This window comes from Oratosquilla oratoria, chromosome 4 (genome assembly GCF_046742065.1).
Source record: "Oratosquilla oratoria isolate Oo_2021 chromosome 4, ASM4674206v1, whole genome shotgun sequence".
Lineage (NCBI taxonomy): Eukaryota > Metazoa > Arthropoda > Malacostraca > Stomatopoda > Squillidae > Oratosquilla > Oratosquilla oratoria.
The window spans coordinates 5,482,697-5,487,696 of record NC_134780.1 but is presented as its reverse complement, the minus strand read 5'-3'; the positions used below and the strand labels follow the sequence as shown (position 1 = coordinate 5,487,696).

The window sequence follows — 5,000 nt, the reverse complement described above, 5'->3', positions numbered from 1 at the left end:
ATTTCACTGTATCATGCGATGGCCTCAGCCATGATGAATCCACTGCTTGACGAAGACCTCCCTAACCACTCCTGCAAACTTCACCGTTACTATTATCATTATCATTATTACTACTACTACTATCATTATTATTATTATTATTATTACTATTATCATTATTATTGTTATTAAAAAAAGTATTATTATTATTAAATTATTCAAATTTCTATCTTTATCTTTATTATTATTATCATTATTATTGTTACAACTACTATCAATATTTTCATTGTTATCATTAATGTTGTCATCATATTTACCACTTGTTAAACTTTATCATTACTTAGCCACAATGAATATGTAATGTTCACACTAGTCACCAACTATGGTAACACGGGGAGGTAGTGAGGTCCACCCCATGTATAAAATGCCCACAGCCTGTTTGTACACCATTCCTTTGAAAAAGCATACCTGCGAAACTAGTCAGGAATAAACTCAAGACTAAGACTCCTGTGTTTCCTACTCCGCTTACGTCAACCTGTCAGAATGTCTCAACATTATATATATATCTATATATATATACATATATAATATATATACATATATATATATATATATATATACATATATATATATATACATATACATATATACACACACACATATATATATATATATATATGTATATATATATATATATATATATACATACACACACACACATATACACACACACACACACACGTATATTATATATATATACATATATATATATACACACACACACATATATACATATATATATATATATATATATATATATATACATACATACATATATGGCAGATTCAAAACTTCCATAGTCCTTCCTCTGTTCCGGATGATCTTCCTCAATTGCTTTCCTTTCCTCAACTTCAACCTCAACATCTTCCTCAACCAAACCGAATTCCTGACCTTTACAATAGACCCCAACACTACAGCACCGCGAGGGTCCAAAAGGATAGAATCGCTGGTAAACTGGTCCATAACAACAACGGCTTCCAAGCCCACCAACACCCTTAGAGCCATCTGGAGGTGCAGCCCCGAGGGGCTGTCACTCGGTTCCCGGACAATGGTTCCCAAGGCCACGAGGAGCAAAACTTTGGAGACTTGATTAAAGACTTTGTGCTGTGACGTGTAGACGACAGCTACCTGTTTCTCAACGCCCACATAAATTGGTGATCACACTGAGCTATTTTTTCTCCGACCTCCGATTCATCGGCGGTATACCGCCTACCTCCAACTCTTTTTTATTTTCCCCGCCGTAAAATCACTGTGGCAAACTATTTTGTTTTTTCAACAAAAACACATAGAATGTGATTTGATATTATGCTGGAGGAACATTAACTTCCTCCAGCATATCAGGTTACCTCCCGGAAGCTGTAGGCTGTAAATCTGCCCCAACTGTTGGAGGAAAAAACAGCCCAGTGTGATACGCAGAACCTCACCCATCATTAAATCGTCCGCCAACGCTGAAAATGGGCGTGAAGATGGTGTCTTTTTTTTTTTTTTTTTTTTTTTTCGTACCGCCCTCCCCTCACTTTTTTTTTCTTTTTCTTCAAGAAAAAAATCTTCTTTGATCCTTCTTAATAAGAAGCTCTGGTTACTACGGTTGTTGCCGGATTATGTCTTGGGGAGGAATAAGGTTACTATGAGCTTCTTATCTTGAGTGAGGGAGGAAGAGTGAGGGAGAGAGAGGAGAAGGAGGAGGGAGGAAGAGGGAGGAGAGAGGAAGAGGGAGGAGAGAGGAGGAAGAGGAGGGAGAGAGGAAGAGGGAGGAGAAAGGACAAGGAGGAGGAAGGAGGAGGAGGAGGAAGAGGGAGGAGTGGCTGGATGAGGATGAGGACGAGAAAGAAGATGAGGAACAGGAGTTGTGGAAGGAATAGGAACAGAAGAGAGGAGAGAGGAGGGAAGAGGGAAGAGAGAGGAGGAGGAAGAGGGAGGAGCTGGATGAGGATAAGGGCGAGAGGGAGAATGAGGAGTAGGAGGAATAGGATGAGGGGGAAGGGGAGGAAGAGAAGGAAGAGTAGGAGGAGCAGAGATAGGAGGAGGAGGAGGAGGAGGAGGAGAATAGGTAAAGGAAAACGAAGAGGAAGAAAGGAAGTGGAAGAGAATGAGGATGGGAGAAGGAAGAGAAGTAAGTGGAGGAGGAGGAGGAGAAGGAGGAGAGAGGAGAAAAGGAAAAGTAGCTACAGCAGGAATAGGAGGAAGAGGAAGAGCTGGAGGTGGAGGAGGATGTGGAAGATAAGAATGAGGAGGAGGCGAAGATGGAAAAAATAAATAGGAGGACAACCACCACCACTACCACCACCTCAACCACCCCCTCCTCACCATCACTACCACTACCACCACCACCACCACCATCACCACCTCCAACTAAAAACAAATCCTTAATGTAACGTGTGACCCTCGTAGCTTTACGATGTCCAAATCCGACTCGTATTTGCTCTTGCGATCTGCTTACAACTTCCATTCTTAAGAACATAGATGATAAGAACATGAGATTGGAGAAGACCGCAAGAGACCTTAAGGCCTACACTAGACAGTTCCATGTGCCTTACAACCTGTCATCCCCATAGATAAAGTTTCAGCGTTAACTAATTGGTTACTAACTATTCCATTCGTTAACCACTTTGTAGGTAAACCAGTTCTTGCCTATTTCCATCTTAAACCTAAATGTGGCCAATTTAAACCCATTACTACGAGATCTAACCTGATCTAAGGTTCACATCCGATTAACAAAGTTATTAAGCTGCCGCTACGTGATTTGATCTATCTGAAGGTTGTTCTCTATCGCTATCATGACTCATATAATTCATGAAGCTATGACAAGAAACCTGGCATTTATATATATATATATATATATAAATATACATATATATATATACATATATATATAAATATATATATATATATATGTATATATATATATGACGTAAGTGGAAGTAGAAAGCACAAGAATCTTAGTCTGAGCTTATTCCTGACTAGTTTCGCAGGTATGTTTTTTTTTTCTTTGAAAAGGCATGCCTGCGAAACTAGTCAGGAATAAACTCAGACTAAGACTCCTGTGTTTCCTACTCCACTTACGTCAACCTGTCAGAATGTCTCAACATATACACACACACACACACACACACACACACACACACACACACACATATATATATATATATATATATATATATATATATATATATATATAAAGTAAAAAATAATATTGGTGCTATATCAACAATACGCCATTTTTCATCATTACCACAATAAATAAATAAATAAATAAAACGCCAATTACGATCATGATCGCTGTCGGTTTGGCGGTATTCCGAAGTTCCTAGCCAGCGTCTCGTACCATCCCTCTCATACTAACCTAACCAGCAAAGGTCCCGGAAATCTCATAAAATGACGGCAATATCGTCTTCATTTACCAAACACTCAAAGCAATCCTTGCTCAATTCTTTCTTAATCTCTTTGCCGAGAGATGGAAGGGGGAAGGGGGAAGGGGAAGGGGGAAGGGGGAAGGGGAAGGGGGGCGTTTATCCCCTACTTCCCCCCCCACCACCACCACTAACGATATCTCGCTAACAAGGGACCGAATACGACACAAACTAAACACCAGGACATCCTTAAACTCGCTAGTTTTAAGCAGCATAGCATCATTCTTCAGAGTGCGTCGGAATGCATCAGATTCTGGCTTTAGTTATGACGCAAAGGAACGATTCTGACTTTTATTTTAACGTCTGGAACGCTCTTTACTCTTTAATGGCTCTTGTCTTGTATCATTTCTCTTTCCCTCTTTTACGAGATCTCAAACACTATATCGCCACGTTGAGGACCTCGAATTGACAAAAGTATGTTTAAGAAAGAAATAAGCAAGAACTGATTTACAAAGAGAGTGGTTAACAAATGGAATAGACTTAGTAACCATGTAGTGAGCGCTGAAACTATCGGTTGTTTTAAGAAACGGTTAGATAACTTTATGGATGGGGATGACAGATGGTAAAGGACATGGAACTGCATAGTATAGGCCTTATGGTCACTTGCAGTCTCCTCCAGTTCCTGGTCCTTTCACTTTAAGAGTTCAGTTTGTATACAATCTCATTTGAGAGATCTACTTCCAAATATCCTTTGTGTTGTCATTATAGTTTTGATTCATTTGAATAAATGATAGGACAAATATGGAAGATGGTAGAAAGTGGATTATCAAATTACAACGAATAACATATCAAAGACATGCCAACAATCTTTATCTCACTACAATCTCAGATAAAAATGAATGAAATTAATGAAATCAATGACATAAATGAATGAGAAAATAAAAAGATAAAAAGAAATACATTAATACATTCATATACCAAAAGGACCTTTTTTCCGTATACATATCAATAAACACGAAATTTTCTGTCCATCTGGACCCCTTGTATTTTAGTCTACGATTGCTGTACATACATTTTCGGAATCAGGATAATCCCAGGATTGAAAATCGGCCCTTCATTTGGCTCTTCGGCATTGGGATCAGGTTCTGGATGAGGATTTGTTATATGCTAACAGTTGAAAATTCCAATTTTATAAGCTCCAAAATTTTGTGAGCTTTCAAGATTTTCATTTATATGTGGTAATTCTATGTTTCAAATCTAAGATGGTATGTTACCAATCAATGATTTACTATCGTTACTCTCTTTAGTTTTGGGCCCTCAGCAGGAGATAGCTTCAAAGTCCACTCGGACTGTGGATTCTAAGCTAGTAAATAAACAAATAAATAAATAAATATATGTGTAGATACATATACTAAAAAGGCCCGTTCCCCCATGTAAGTGTATAAATAGATTAACAAAAAAGAAAATAAATAAATAGATAAATAAATATTTAGATACCATACATATACTACAAGGTCCTTTTCTCCAAATATGGTTATAAACAGATAAACAAATAAACAAAAAATAAATTAACAAATATGTAGACACGTACACATACTAAAAGGCCCTTTT

The 5,000-nt window shown here is 37.9% G+C and overlaps 1 protein-coding gene across 2 annotated transcripts in view; it reads right to left on the bottom strand.

Moving 5' to 3' along the window:
• The window catches only part of LOC143024604 (protein O-linked-mannose beta-1,2-N-acetylglucosaminyltransferase 1-like), a 570,350-nt gene that overhangs the window by 106,790 nt on the left and 458,560 nt on the right, over positions 1-5,000 (bottom strand). The window lies entirely within an intron of this gene.